The following is a 17184-nucleotide window of genomic DNA, read 5'->3' on the forward strand; positions in this document are numbered from 1 at the left end:
CAGATTTTTCACATTACATATATTTTATGAAATTAAGTTCTTGAAATGGGGTGGGGGGGGTGGAGAAAAGAAATAGACCAAATCGTTTAAATTTTTCTTTGAGTGATACAAATTGGGGTGATTTTCCCTTTTTTCCTCTTTTCCAATTTTATATAATATTATTTTACTTCTATAACCAAATAAGCATAATAATGAAAAGCCAATATGTACTACTATTTAATGACTTTAAATTGTTCTTGGTCTAAGGCAGGACATAGAGAAAGAGACTGAATTTGAATTAAAGTTTATTACAACGTTGGGAATAGTAAACACAAATGTATACTTTGTTTAAACAAAATGTAAATGAAATTATATTGTATTAATTGATTTTATTTTTAAATGGTGTTTGGTACAAATGGTAGTATTAAAAAGTAAAATATTTTTACTCTTAGATACTATATGAGAACTTGATAATTTAAAATAATGATATCTTTATTATCATAGTATATTTTAAAACATTTTCTAGAGTTAATATCTTTAAAAATATAAAAACAATCATTTCTGAAAAGGAACAATATGAAAAAATTTTTTTAAAGTTCGATCAAATGAAATTTGGGCTACTCAGTCATTTTCTGAACACAAGTTTCAACTTCAACTGATGTTTCATTTTTTATTATTTTCTCTGACTTATTTGGACTTCCCTGTTGGTCCAGTGGTTATGACTCTGTGTTCCCAATGCAGGGGGTCCAGGTTCGATTCCTGGTCAGGAAACCAGATCTCATCTGCTGATTTAAGAATTTGCTGATTTATTCAACTTGAAGTTAATCCATATAAAGTAAAATTTCTTTATTCTCTTACATTATCTTTCACTTTAACTTGGAGTTAGCCAGTCAAAATACCACTTTTTTAAAAATTTCAGATGCAAATGGAAAAATCTTTGAGGTATGAAAGATATCAAAGGTTGTTTTCAAAACTGACCCTGTCATTCATTCACCAATTCCTTCTTCAGCAAAAATGTACTGGGTCCCTTCCAGACGCCAAGCACTTGTTTGGGCATACAGCAGACACTGTCCATTGCTTACCCAACAACCACTTCACTCTTCCCTGCCAAGGGAACTGTGGTTTGTTGAAATACAAGAGATCTTTTGATTTCAGAGCATGCAGGTTGCCAACTCCAGGGGGATAAATCATCACTGGTCTAAACTAGTAAAAATCTCATGCCCATGGACACTGGTTGTTCTGAGAACAGACCATGTTACCCAGTTCTGGCTAATGTTTTGTAAAGAAATACAGCTGATCCTCATTACTCATGGATTCTTTACTAGAAAATCTGCTGACTCACTACAATTTATTTATAACTCCAAATCAATACCTGCAGCATTTTTGCAGTCATTCGTGGATATGTGTAGAGAGGGAAAAAAATTTGAGTCACCCAATGCACATGTTCCCAGCTGAGGTCAAACAAAGGGATACTCTGCTTTCTTGTTTCAGCTCTCATACTGTAAACAGGTACCCTCTGTATGGTCTATCTAGTGCCACACTTCTCTTATTTTTTTCACTTTTCATTGGTGTTTTTGCTATTTTAAATGGCCAGCTAGCATAGTACTGCGATGTTATCTAGCGTCCTAGGCACAGGAAGCTATGATGTATGTTACCCAAGAAACAGGTGTGTTAGATAAGCTTCATTCAGGAATGAGTTATAGTACTGCTGGCGATGAGTGCAATGTTGGTGAATCAACAATATACATTTAATAATATGTCTTTAAACAGAAACACATACCAAATAGGGTTATGTATTGATTGTTGATTAAAATATGCCCAGCGACTTTTAGGAACCTAACTCTGAATATCCCCCAGGAGCAATGATTCAGTTTTGGCTAATTTAGTGCTTGTGGTAAATAAAAAGAATCAACTATATTTCAAATGAGAGACATTTTGCCCATTTCAACTTTCTGAGCACAAGAAACAATAAGAGAATAAATACTATCAGACAGAGAGACCCTGATAACATCCAACAGCCAGCAGCTACCAACATCCAGACTTTGAATCAGAAAATAAGTTCCTGTTTGTTTAAGCCGTTACAGTAGAAGTGTCTACACAAAGATACAATTAAATGACGCTTCTTTTTCAATAAGCACACAGTACAGTACTCTTGAAATAAAACAACAAACACGTTCTACATTCTGAAAAACCAAGTCCTATAAAAAGTGCTTATCGTGCATCTAGTCAAATGGAGTAGCTTCTGTTTGGTACCACTTTTATTTCTACCTTGCTTCCCTGGTGACTCAAACGGTAACGAATCCGCCTGCAATGCAGGAGACCCACGTTCAATCCCTGGGTTGGAAAGATCCCCTGGAGAAGAGAATGGCGGCCCACTCCAGTATTCTTGCCAGGAGAATTCCATGGACAGAGGAGCCTGGAGGCTATACTCCATGGCTTGTCAAAGAGTCTGACACAACTGAGTGGCTAACACTTCAAGATGAAGGTCAACAAACTTGCAATATTATGAACTGATATTTAATTCTTAATAAAGTTTGCATCTATTTCTATTGTGTACTTATAAATAAAAAAATACAGTCTCAAAAACATTTTGACACATAAGGTAAGGAATATCTGAGAAATATGGATGAATGTGTGTGTATGTATGTGTATATATAAAAAGATATATCACAATTTATTTTATCACTCCACATTGATAGAATTGGCATCATATCTATATTGATGGACATTTGGGTTTATTATTTTACTCTTATAAACAATACTATGGTGAACACTTGCAATGTACACGTATACAATGATTTTCAAAACTATTTTGGACTTAACATATACACACTACTACATAATTAACAAGAACCTACTGTACAGCACAGAAAACTCTAGTCAATAATCTGTAATAACCTCTATGGGAAAAGAATCTGAAAAAAGAATTGATATATGTATACATATAACTGAATCATTTGCCATACACCTGAAATGAACACAACACTGGAAATCAACTATACTCCAATATATAATACAAATTCAATGTAAAAAAAAAATTGCTGAAGGACTCCAAAGAGGTTTTACTTATGCAGGTAATATCTATCCATATTTCCTATATTAAAGACTAAAATTAAGAAATTTTAAAAATACATATTAATTCATTTAAATGATAATTCTACTACTACATGCTGATAGAATATATTTTTATGAAAATAACTATATTTCACAAAACAAAAATAAATTAGTGAGGAGAGTGGCACTGTTACGTATTTATGCAAATCTGTTAAGTGTATGGCTTAATAAATGCAGCTGAATTCTCATCAATGTTTCTGAACTCAATCTGCTGAATAATCAGTTATCATGGAGCTTCTGAGAAAACTCACTGTATGATCATGAGAAAATTAGAATGAAAAAGGCAAATACTGTCTTAATATTATTATAAAAATGGATTTCACCTTATAGATCCTCTGAAAGTACCTTGAGGAAAGCCCAGAAGTTTCAGGACCCCACTTTGACTTTTGCTGCTTTACAGCACATATTTGTAGAAGTGGAATTGCTGAGTTATAAGAATACACATCTTGAAATATTTTACATGTCGACAAACAGTTCTCCAAAGCTGTTGTAAAAATTCACACTACCGTAGCAGTGTGTGTGTGTGTGTGTGTGTTATTTGCTCATTCATATCCAATTCTTTGGGACCCCATGGAAGGTAGCCCACCAGGCTCCTCTCTCCATGAAATTCTCCGCAGCAGTACCGTTCTCTTAAATACATATCTTGTCAACCCTGTTGATGATCATTTTACTTTTTGTCAGCCTGATGGGTGTGAAATATTATCTCACTGTGCTTTTACTGGGTGTTCTCTTGATATATAGAGCTTCAGCATCTTTGCAAGTCCATTCACCATTTTTGGTTTCTTTTGTGTGAGCTGCCTATTCATATAATTTGCCCATTTTCAGCTGTGTTGTCTTTTAAAGACATTAAATTTACTGAGTTTGATCTCTTGTTGGATGCATGATTTTAAATTAATTTCTCACAGATCAAGTCTGTACTTATTCCTCAATTAGGCACTACAAGAAAAGTACAATAGGTAAATCATTGACAATGAAGCCATATGGCCTGGAACTTAATTTTCAGTTTACTTTCTCTAAACACTGAACTAAAGTGGGAATAATAATAACACCAAAATTACATGGCTATAACAAGAAATAAATAAAATATGAGAAAAACCTACTGTGCTTGGTTTATAGGAAGTGCTCCTTATAATCATCATCATGTTATTATTACCTAGGAGATTTTTTAATGGCAAACTCTAAAAGATGTTTCCAGATACTATTTGAAATACCTCAAGTGCTGGGTAAAAAACATGTTAATATATTAAAAAGTTTAACCTTATAGAAATTCAGAATTTTATAAAACCTTGAATGTTTATAAATCCTTGGAATATTTTTCCCAATGATTTTCAAGTCCTTCATATATCTAACTATGAAAAATTACTGAAAAGTATAATAGCAATATAAGTAGAAGTTATTTACTGAAATATTCATAAATATAATGAGCAACCACACATAAATACACTAATAATGAAACTAGTGTTTCTGGGAAAACTGTTGGTACACATTAGTTTTAAACATTCTAGAAAGTCAACATCCAACCTAAACAAGTAGAAAACTTTTACATATCTTTCTCTTATCTCAAAAAAAAAAAAAATCAGGAATAATACAATGGCATCGAATACTTCTATTTTTCTACAAAGATTATAAGAAAGGCTGAGAAAATCTTAACACATCCACTCCCCTCTCCTTTCCACTCATTAAGTGAGCAGTAAAAAGTTTTCTAACACTGAAAAGATAATTAATTCTTCTCAGGTAAGCTGACTCATTTTACTAAAAAGCAATCCTCCTATTTATTAGCTCAGTTATAATCATCTTTGGATGATGGAAATTTATAACTGATCAACCCTGACTAAAATTAAAGAATCCCAACGACAATAAATTATAACATCTATTTTCCCCCTGAGGGAATGAGAAAGAAAACAATTTTTGAAATGTCATTACTCAAATGGCTTTTTAAAGCCATGTGATATTTAAATGGTAAATTTTAATTATCTTTTTTTCTGATAAAAGGACCTTTTGAAAGACAAATTCTTCCTATTGTTACTGCTCTTTATTTTACTGGGCCCATAAACATCACTAAGAACTGTTTTGTACAATGGACTATGGTAGGTTCTGCAGAAATAGGGATGATAATAAGATACAGTTCTTACTTTCAAGAACTTCTGATGCTGCAACAGAAACAGAGAAGCAAGAACAGCAACAATGTTTATCGTCTCCCCTATTATGTGTTGTCAGTGCTGTGCTAGCCATCTGTAAGACAGTAGTAGGTGGAGAGTGGGAACCCAGATATTGAAGTAACAGAAGTAATAGCTACTGGTCAGCACAGGTCCTGGAGTATGGCCACAGGAAGAGGTAGCTAACCTGGGATAAAGGGAAAGATAATAAGAAATGGGGATGAAGAGGCCAGGTGTTGGGTGGATATTCACTACACCAAGAATGACAGAGAGAGTAATGATGAGGAAAGAAAAAGTGACTCATGAATGTAAAGGAGTAAATGGAAGGTGAGGTGATGGGGATACAAAGGCAAATGCTTCAAAGGACCTGGTAACTTCGAAGGAGAAGAGACATGATCTTTAAAAGCAGCAATGGGAGCAAGAAAGACATGCGGTTTCTCTCGACACCAAGGAACACAGGATATGAGAAAACACAGCCCCTAGCTGGAAGGACAGGAAGCACTGTCCTTAAGAGGCAGGCAGATTTCACTTAGAGCAACAAGAAGAGAACATGCAGAGAAGACCTTCAGGATACTGCCTGAAGTTTTGCAGATGATAAAGCATATTCCAGGTGATAGAGAAGAAAGGATAGGGGAAACAACGTTAAGAAAGGGTAAAGAATTGAGTGAGATTAAGATAGACAAGAGCCATTTGTAGCTACAAGTCCAGTATTGAGGGATAACTTTGGATATTAGCTGACTTCAGAGGCCACACTCATCTTACCTACATTCTACTCTTAAAATAGCCTTGATGCAAAATGACAAATGTTTTAGTCAAAACGTGTAACAAATATCCAGAAAAACTCAAGATTAGAAACAAAGAGTTGTCAGAACAGAACTCATTAAAAATGATCAACGAAATCAAAACTACAGAATGCATAAGAATTTGCTGAGTTAATGAGGTTACAAGGCAACGTCGGCACTGCAGATGATGGGAATGGCACTTAAGATGCACAGATGTCAGCTAGAGGGCAGTCCTTGTGGCTGAATCGCATGGTACAGAAAGAGACAAAGTTGTCAAAATATGAAGGGGCCAGTCATGAACAAAATCTATAAACTGGAAAGGCACAGGGTAAGGGAAAGGTTGATGGTAATAAAATTAATTTCAAAACAGATGTGGTTGTATCTAGAAAAGTCAATGTTACAGTGGCTTGATCACATAAGAGTTCTATCGTTTCTCTCATGTAAACAAAGGCAGGAAATTGGGATGCTTGGAAAGATCCATGGTGACCAGGCATCCAGCTCCCTCCAATAGTTACTGGTGAGACCAAGATGCTACTAGAGCACCAAACAGTGTATCCAATTCCAGGCAGCAAGAAGTAAAAGCAAGAGACCATCACAATCCCCCTCAGTAAGCTCCCTCCAAAGATCCATCCTGGAAGTCACACACAATGTTTCTTTACATCTCACTGGCCACAATAAGTCACATGGCCACATCTAACTGCATGGAAGATAGGAACATATAATTCTTCAGCTGGAAACAGAGATAGGCAGAAATTCAGTAACTTTCTATTGTCACATGCTAGGCACTGATTTCATCTGACTCCACAACCTACACTCTTAGCCACTGTGCCACTGCCTCCAAGTGAGTCTCTTCAGTCAGGCAAGACGCATCAAGACCTGAATCAAGGCAGGGAAAGTGAAAACAGGTGGAAGAAATGGCTTCAAAAAATAATAAAGAGCTACTTTGGAAAACAATCTAGCAATTCCTCAAAAATTCAAACACCGAGTTTACTCAGCAATTCCACTCCTAGATACACAGATAAAAGTAATGAAAACTGCAACACACACAGTTTTGTACATGAATGCTCACACCAGTACTATTCATAACATTTCCAAAATGAAAAGAAACACGTGTCAACCAACTGATAAGTAGATAAACAAAGTGTGATACAGACATGCAATGGACTATTATTCAGCCATAAAAAAGAAATAAAATATTGCTGTGCTACAGCATGGAGGAACCTTGAAAAATAATGCTAAGTGAAAGGAGTCAGTCACAAAAGATCACATATTGTATGATTCTGTTGATACAAAATACCCAGAATAGTCAAATCCATAAAGGAAGAAAGCAGACCAGTGGTTGCAAAGGGCTGGGGTGGGAGCAGTGGAGGATGGGGGAAGCAAGAAGTACCTCTAAGAGGTTCAGAATTTCTTTTGGAGTGACTAAAATCTGGTCCCATCACTTCATAGATGGGGAAACAGTGGAAACAGTGTCAGACTTTATTTTTCTGGGCTCCAAAATCACTGCAGCCATGAAATTAAAAGACGCTTACTCCTTGGAAGGAAAGTTATGACCAACCTAGATAGCATATTCAAAAGCAGAGACATCACTTTGCCAACAAAGGTCTGTCTAGTCAAGACTATGGTTTTTCCAATGGTCATGTATGGATGTGAGAGTTGGACTGTGAAGAAGGCTGAGCACCAAAGAATTGATGCTTTTGAACTGTGGTGTTGGAGAAGACTCTTGAGAGTCCCTTGGACTGCAAGGAGATCCAACCAGTCCATTCTAAAGGAGATCAGTCCTGGGTGTTCATTGGAAGGACTGATGCTTAAGCTGAAACTCCAATACTTTGGCCACCTCATGTGAAGAGTTGACTCATTGGAAAACACTCTGATGCTGAGAGGGATTGGGGCAGGAGGAGAAGGGGACGACAGAGGATGAGATGGCTGGATGGCATCACTGACTCAATGGACATGAGTTTGAGTGAACTCTGAGAGTTGGTGATAGACAGGGAGGCCTGGCATGCTGCAATTCATGGGGTCCAAAAAGTCGGACATGACTGAGCGACTGAACTGAACTGAAATTTTCTAAAATTGATTGCAGTGATGGTTCCACAACTCTATAGATATGTTAAGAAACACTAACCTATATGCTTTAAATGAGTAAATGTACAGTGTGGTACAGTGTACGAATATCTCAATAAAGCTGTTACAGGGAAAAAAAAAAAAAAAGACAACCAAGAGATGATATAATTTGACTCCTCTGATTAGTTCAGCTCTATTCTAAAGTCTGAGAAGGAGAGATTGTTAGGGCAAAGAAAGCCCTTTACCTCTAACATGAACATGGCCCTGTCCTTCCTTTACAAAAGGAAAGCAGCAGAATGTCCACCCAATGGCTCCATCTCGCTGGGAGGACTCTAACCTCCCCACGCCCAGGCCTCATGTCCTGTCGTGGAAATGGGACAAGCCTGTCCTACCCTTCGCACTCGTTGAAACATTTCTCTCACCTTCTCCCTCCACGCTACTACAGAACAGAGCAGACTTTATCTGACATAAAGAATACATGCAAAATAGAAGTTTACGGAGTCTCAAGAAAGGCTCTCAAAATAAAGAGTTTAAATGCAATCTGAATAAGAAGATGTCTTAATTTTGTTAGAGATGAAAGCACTGAAAGTTAGTGAACCTAGGATATACTTATATGCAAAAGAAGATATTAAATAATTCACTTAAATTATTTAAGTACAATGTAACAGATACAGATGATAAACATCATCTCACTGATGAGATTAAATATATCGTCTGGTAACAGAGTGGGGAAGAGAGACAAAGTATACTTTTCTGTAAAATACCATAGACAAACTGCAATCAAATCAAATAAGAAGACTTAAAGACATTCTCACACCATGAAGGAAGACCAGTGAACTCAAACTGATTGATAAATGCATTAAAGGCAATGAGGATTTCCTTAAAAGATGAACTGCATCCTGTACCTCTCTGTGACCTCATCAGTGTCTCCCACAGTGCCTTGCACATTTTACACGTAAATAAACATTTGCTAAACGAATATGTACATTTACATAGAGAAGTACTTTCAACTAGACTGCCAAGACCAATAATGGTTGAGATCTTTAAAAGAAAACTGACAAATTTTTCCAAAATAATATTCCTGGAGGTCAAAAGGCAAATTTCAGATTGAATAGACAAATTTTAGTCTTTTGTGCTTCTCAAAACTTGTACTATTTCAAAGATAAAAGAAAAAAAAAAAAGGTCTCCACCTTCATTCAAATATTTCAACAAACACAATACAGTTTTCATGATTTTATGTTAAATGCTTAGTTAAGGGCAAACAAAATTCTCACCTGGTAACCATGCAAATTACTTAGCGTGTTCTAAGTGGAAAAAGCGTACACCACCATGCTTTTCCCATATTATTATTTATGCAGCAAGTTTGAAATTTTATGAAATAAGTTCAAAAGTGAAAACGTGTGCCCATATAAAATAACACTTCTTTTTTAAAAGCCAATAACAGAAACACTAACAAAAATGAAAATTAGGGAATTATCATTTTTTTAAAAAAAGAATATCTTACATTCTCTTTTCACTGACTCAATCGACATGAGTTTGAACAAACTCCAGAAGACAGTGGACAGGGAAGCCTGGCGTACTGGCAGTCCACGGGGTCACAAAGAGTCAAACATGACTGTGCAACTTAACAACAAGGAATTCCTTATATTCACTTTTCAAAGAGATTTACTGAAGTATTCTATTAAATGGGACTGTCTGCTACACTTAAATTATTAGATTCATTAAATTTTACTTGCACTTGTCACGCCAAGCCTATGTCTCCAAGCTAAAATGTAAGTCTGCCTCTACCGATATCATAAACATAAGTAAAGTTCCTGACATTCTTAATTCAGAAGTCAGTTAAAAGAATGGGTCCAGCCTCTCCTCAAATGAGGTGCACCTTCTCCTCTGAGGGGTGGGGTCATACAGATGGAAAGCAAAAGGACCTTATAGGCATGAAAGATCCTTAAGGAATCACTAACCTAGCTTCTGTCTTCACAGTAAGACCTACCCGCTGGAAGGACATCTGAATGACAGGAGATTTCCGCCATCCCTGAAAGAAGCCTTCTTGATAATATCCTCCTCCCAAAATGACAGAAAGTGACAGCTGCTAGTACCAGAAGCCTGGCTTCAGCTGGGAGCTTAACAGTATCCCACAACTATGGAATCTGAACCTGAATCTTAAAAACACCTTTAGGTAATTCATATTACCTTAATAGTAGAAAAGCACTATTCTAACCTGAAAAAAAAAAAGTCATATCTGAAATGGAATTGCAAATAATTATTTTGAATATTAAGCCTCTTTGCTTTTAAAATATATAATCTTTGAAATGGTAAGCAGCAAAATCTAACATGTCACATGAAATAAAAGCTGTCATGATGCTGCTTTTTAGAAGACAGTCAATATATTAAACTGATTCATTCCTAGCCTATAAAATTTAGGACAGAATACACATACACATACACACACACACAACATATAATGTTACGTCATATTAAATACAGTCCAAAAGAAGCTTTTGATTACAGAGTTGTAATCAATTACTAAACCATTTGTCTTCCCAGGTAGCTGAGTGGTAAAGAATCTGCTTGCCAATGCAGAAGACACAAGAGACGCAGGTTCTATCCCTGGGTCAGAAGATCCCCTGGAGAAGGAAATGGCAACCCACTCCAATATTCTTGCCTGGAAAATTCCATGGACAGAGGAATCTGGTGGGCTCCAGTTCAAGGGGGTCTCAAAGAATTGAACACTACGGATCATGCATATGCACTAAACCAATTATGTAACCATTTGAAAATTTTAAATTGGTAGCCATCATTTTATGTAAATGTATTTGAGAAAACACTGATAAAGGAAGGTCTAATTCATTTCACCAACATGAAGCTTCAAATTTAAAACATCTAGTGAAGCATTAGTGAAGCATGTAATATAGGATTAACAATGATTGGTAAAGGTGACAGGATAGCCTTACAGTGGGCCTAAAAGGCACCCAGACTACAAGAATAGAGGTACAAAAATGCTATCAGGAATAGAAGGAGAATTCATGATCAGGGGAAAGTCAAGGAGGAATAAAAGCAAAAGTGAATTCTAAAGCATTCCTAGGACTACATACAGCATGTGAAACAATTACTATTTTCTTAATAAGTTGCTATTCCTAAAAAATTCAAATTGATTTTAAAGGCCACAATTTCCCTTCAATGGAGCAATTTTGAAATGAAAGTGATGAGTAAAAATAGAAAAAGCAAATTAAACAAGGGGAGTTGAGAGACCAGGGCTTTGTGAACCAGGCTGAGACTATTCCACTGACTTCATGCGGTGAAGCGCATTAACAGGGAGCTGACATGACTGCACAATGTCCGTGTACATTATTAAGCTGAATGGGTCTTATTGCAGCTCAGTTGCAGAAACAAAAGGTACACACAGAGATAACTGTGCTTTGAATTGTGAAAAGTGTTCGTCACTCAGTCATGTTCGACTCTGCAACTCCATGAACTGTTACAAACCAGGCTCCTCTGTCCATAGAATTCTCAAGGCAAGAATACTGGAATGGGTAGCCGTTCCATTTACCAGGGGATCCTCCTGACCCAGGGATCGAACCCAGGTCTCCCGCATTGTAGGCAGATTCTTTACTGCATGAACCACCAGGGAAGCTGACTGTTTTCAATTAACCTATGATAAAAGGCTGACTATGGGCTTCCCTGATGGCTCAGAGGTAAAGAATCCACCTGTAATGCAGGAGATGCAGGTTTGATCCCTAGGGTCAAGAATATCTTCTGGAGTAGGAAATGGCAACCTGCTCCAGTATTTTTGCCTGGGAAATCCCATGGAGCCTGGTGGGTTATAGTCCATTGATTTACAAAGAGCCTGACATGACTTTAGTAACTAAACAACAACAACAATTTTGAAGCAATATTATGATATGAAAATACTCAAGAAAAATATCTTGAAAGATAAATCAACTTTCAGATATTTTTTCTCCCATGCCATACTGTTTTAACTTCATGTTATTTTTATAACAAAGTTGTGAGCACTTTTAGGACGACAGAAAAGTTGAGAAGAAGGTACAGAGATTACCCATGTACTCCGTGCCCCCCGCACATTCATAGCCACTCCCATATCAACACGCCCTCCACACCACATTTGTTACAATCAGTGAACCTACATGCATGACACATTATAAGCACCTAAAGTCCACAGTTTACATTAGTGTTCACTTTTGCTGTTGTACATTTTCTGAGCTTTCATAAGTGTACAATAACATATATCTATCATTAAAGTGTCAAACAGAATATTTTCGCCACTCTAAAAATCCTGGGCTCCACCAATTCACCCCTTCCCTCAACTCAACCCATAGCAACCACGGGTCTTTTTCTGTCTCCACAGTTTTTCCTTTTCCAGAATGTGATATAATTGGGGTTGTACCGTACAGACAGACTTAACAGATTATCTTCTTTCATTTAGCAATATGCATTTAAGTACCTCCATGTCTTTCATGGCTTTGTAGATCATCCCATTTTAGCAGTGAGTAATATTCTTTCCTCAACCATATCCAGTAGATATTAGCAGATAGTAATATTAGTAGATATTAAAGAAATGAATCATTTCTGTTACAGCATTTTTTTATTTCTAGCATTTCTTCTGCTTTCTTTCTTAGGATTTCTGTCTCTCTGCTAGTATTGTCCATCTGTTTTTATATATTGTCTACTTTATCCATAAGAGCCCTTAGCATATCTATCACAGCTGTTTTAAATTCCCAGTCTGGTAATTCCAATATCTCTGTTATATCTGGTTCTGACACTTCTTCCTCTTCAAACTGTGTTTGTCCCCTTTTGGTATGCCTTATGATATTTTCTTCTTGATAGCTGGATATGCTGTCCTGGGTAAAAGGAACTGCTGTAAATAGACCTTTAATAATGAAGTACTGAGTCATAGGACAAGAGTGAGTCGAAGGGCAAAAGCAGTCTCGTGATTAGGCTTCTGCCTTTTAATGAGCCAGTGCTTCTGGACTGTGACCATCACAAGTACTTGTTTGTTTTTGGTCTCTTTAGGTGAGAGAATGGCTAGAGTGGACTGGAGTTGGATATTTCCCTCTTCCCACATGGAAGGCAGAGAGGAAGTTAGCATTTCCCATCTACTAGAGCTGACTGGAGTGGGTATTTCCCTTCCTCCAGGTCCATTAGGCTCCAGTAACACATATCCTAACAGCAGGTTAGGATATGATAAACTAATTTCTTCTGAGGGAAGCATTGTTAGGAAGTGCAAAGTGCTCTGGTGTTTTTCAGAATGGCTCCTCTTCCCCTCCCCCTGCCAGAAGCATGAAGGAATTTTTCTCCAACATTTACTGTTGAGAACCTGGTCAAGCTCCCAGAGGTAAAACTCAAAAAGTATGGACAGCCTCCCATGACTAGGTTCCCCTGAAGTTTTTAATCCTCAGATTAAAAAGAGCCTAATATTCTAAGTCAAATATATATCAATAAAAAATTAATTTTAAAAAGCCATTCAACAAAACCAAAGATTATAGTCATATTTTATGAATTTTCATCATTGCCTTTTTTCTCCTTTTTTTTTTTTTTTTTTTTAAGAAATAAAAGGCAAAGAAACTCCTCTGTGTGACTCCATGGACTGTACCTGTCAGCCTCCTCTGTCCGTGGAATTGTCCAGGCAAGAATACTCAAGTGGGTAGCCATTCCCGTCGCCAGGCCATCTTTCCAACCCAGGAATCAAATTTGGGTATCCTGCATTGTAGGCAGATTCTTTCCCATCTGAGCCACCAGGGAAGCCCATATTTAAGGTACATAATCTCAGTGGTAAAGAATCCGCCTGCAGTGCAGGAGATGCGGGTTCAATCCCTGGGTCGGGAAGATCCCCTGGAGACGGAAATGGCAACCCACTCCAGTGATCTTGCCTGGAGAATCCCATGGAAAGAGGAGCCTGATGGACTACAGTCCATGGTGTCGCAAAGAGTCAGACACAACTGAGCTGCTAACACTTTCACACTTTCAATCCTAAAACAAAGGTTCAATTACTAAGTGACTAAATTTATGTCATTAGTTTAAGAAGTCATTCATTGATTTATTCATTTAACAATTATGTATTAAGTCAGATATTATTTAGGCAGTGAGGAATAAGCACCGAACAATACAAAAACAGTACCTGCCTTCACAAAGCTTAGTCGTCAGCTGTAAAATAATTTAACAAGGGAACTAAAACACAGTATGTCAAATGCTTTTTTTTTTTTAATAACTAAGTTTTGCAACTATACCAGAAATGACTTGCACTTCAAGTTTTCATTTCAGATCCATTTGCTAAAAGTCCTTGAGGTATTTAGACAACTTTAAGAAACGATAACATGGTTGACAACATGAAGTAGTTGTGCTATTTTATGACTTCTAAAGATTGAAGGCAGGAAGAGAAGGGGATGACAGAGAATGAGATGGTTGGATGGCAGCACCGACTCAATGGACATCAGTTTGAGCAAGCTCTGGGAGTTGGTGATGGACAGGAAAGCCCGGCATGCTCAGTCCATGAGGTCACAAAGAGTCGGACATGACTGAGCGACCGAACTGAACTGATGACTTCTGATGTTGACACAGTATAAATTCCTAGCCACTTCCAAATTCTTGCTACTCTCAGGCTCCTGCAGTTTAGATGGAAAACTTAAGATTTAAAAAAAAAAAAAAAAAGGCAAAAGAAGCAAAATGAAAAATACTAGACATGCAATAAAAAAAACTAATACACTTAAATTTTATTCAGTTAATTATCCTGGGCAGAAAAGGAAAAACCAACTATGAATTACATGGTATCTGTGAGTGTATTCTTAGGGAAATACTGAAAAATGAAAACATTCACATGGAAAGAAATGGCTTTATACCCACCACTGACTTTTTTTCAGAAACTGAAATTCATAAATGTCACAAAATTCTGGTAATACTCAATGAATATGGTACTAGTTTTTTTTAAAAAATACTGGTAAATACTCAATGAATATGAGTATTCATTGAAACTGGTAATATTCAATGAATATGATACTAGTTTTTTTTTAAATGTTTGGGGCAGCTGAATATCAATATCACAGTATCTTAAGACATACTTCCTTAGATTAATTCAGTGATTATTTTCAAAGCAAAGCTTTCTTTCAAAGCTAAAAAAAGAAAATATTTCTAGGTAACAAAATTTCTAGGTATCAATGGAAAACACTGATAATACTAAACTCTAAAAATAATGTACGTAATAACTGTATAAAGTTTTAAAACATCCCAGTAACAATGGTTTTAAAGCTCAGAAACTCAAATATTATTTTAAGATTATTATTATAATCCATTCTACCCTAGGATAAAATAACCTCTCTAAACAGTAATATACTACCTTCATCCATCCTTTCTTTTCCCAAAGGAATGGCAAAAACAGAAATGCGGTATTTTTATTGCAGTCATAGGAACATTAGTTCAATATATATAGAATTCAAATTCTAAATACAATAACAAAAATACAGGTATTTTTTCATCCTACTGAGTAAATTCAAGATATTTGCTAATTATCTATTCTCCAAATTTATGAATTACCATAATAAAATGTGAAGCAAAACTGTTCAAAATCAGTTAAACTCAGTCTTGATGTGCTAAAATGATTAACAACACCATCTTAAAGATAATCCCACATCTGAAACACGTGATATCTCCATGATTTCAGGGCACAAATCCTTCTATCCATCAAAGTAAATGGAAGGTTAGAGAGGTTAATAGAGACAGAGTGTCTGTAATAGACTTCTGCATTTCATCTCCACTCAATATACTCCAATGATCATTGAGCTATTTGTAATGTTCTTATGAATCAATGCTCCGTTTACATTTCAGATAGAAGCTAGAAGCCACTGTGTGAAGCAATAAAGCTCACCTTTGCAAATCCTCATCAAGCTGATCGGATGATTAAATCTATGTGAGGCTTCATAAACAATTGAAGTGCAGGCACAACTTTAATTAAAAACTCAAATGGCACTGCTAAACACCTAAATAAAACATGAACAAGTACAACAGCCACCTGCAAAGAGCAATGGCAATTTCCAGCCTCTGTTTACCAAAGAGATTTTTCTCTATTCAGACGCACAATCACCCCAGCTGTATGATCCCTGGGCTAGCAGTAGCAGTCAATAATTTTAAATCATGGAAATAAATGTTGAATATATACTTACACTTTACTATGAATTGCATAGTAGCCATCAAAAATTGCTACAGACTGAAAAAAACAAAGTGCTCTCATACGCTAGGATGGCACCCAATTCTCTTTAATTCATTTTATTTATTCACTTAGTTTATTTGGCTGTGCCAGGTCTTAGTTGCAGCACATGGAATCTAGTTCCCTGACCAGGGATCAAACTTGGGTCGCCAGCACAAAGTCCTAGCCACTAAACCTCCAGGGAAGTCCCTGGCACCCAATTCTATTCTAACTTTTCGTAAAGACTCACCATTGGGGAAAAAAAAACCCAAAATCTCATATGGCAGATTGCTGCCATAAAACAGGGTCAATTTATTCTTCACTCTGATTGAGTGGCTGACAAAGGGTAATCCTGGGATGACATGACTTTTTGGTTCATCCCTGACAGAAGGAAAATTTCTGGAAGATTAAGACCACAGAACTGGTTGGAAAAGTCACTGTCCAAGTCAGAAGGCAGAGTCAGAAAGATTTGTGCTGGAGAGCAATATGCAGAGCCTGGAGCAGAAAGCTCCTTTTGTTTTCTTTTAGTAGTCTACCTTGAAATAAAATTTCCTGGTGCTAGGTTGACTTTGTTCTTTTAAGTGACAGAGTCTGACAGTACACTCTTATATTTTCCATTTATACTTCGTCTCCTCTCAGGGTCATATAATCCTGACTGTTCTAGTCAGCCCTATGTAGAGAAAACAAAGGATTTAAGTTAGAAAGCACTCGGGTTGAACATTTAGCTCCATCTCTTATTAGCTGTGTGATCTTGGAAAAGTTGGTTTTCCTCTGTGTAGGTCCATTTCTTCACTTACTAAATGAAGATAATAAAATTTCTCACGTGACTGTTTTGAGAAGTAAATGAGATGGCATATGTGACAGTTCACACACACACACACACACAGAAGTTGCTCAG

The 17184-nt window shown here is 36.6% G+C and overlaps 1 protein-coding gene across 9 annotated transcripts in view; it reads right to left on the reverse strand.

The window, feature by feature from the left end:
- SMYD3 (SET and MYND domain containing 3) overlaps window positions 1-17184 on the reverse strand; it is a 750237-nt gene that overhangs the window by 612664 nt on the left and 120389 nt on the right. The window lies entirely within an intron of this gene.

The sequence above is a fragment of the Bubalus bubalis genome, chromosome 5 (assembly GCF_019923935.1).
Source record: "Bubalus bubalis isolate 160015118507 breed Murrah chromosome 5, NDDB_SH_1, whole genome shotgun sequence".
Taxonomy (NCBI): domain Eukaryota; kingdom Metazoa; phylum Chordata; class Mammalia; order Artiodactyla; family Bovidae; genus Bubalus; species Bubalus bubalis.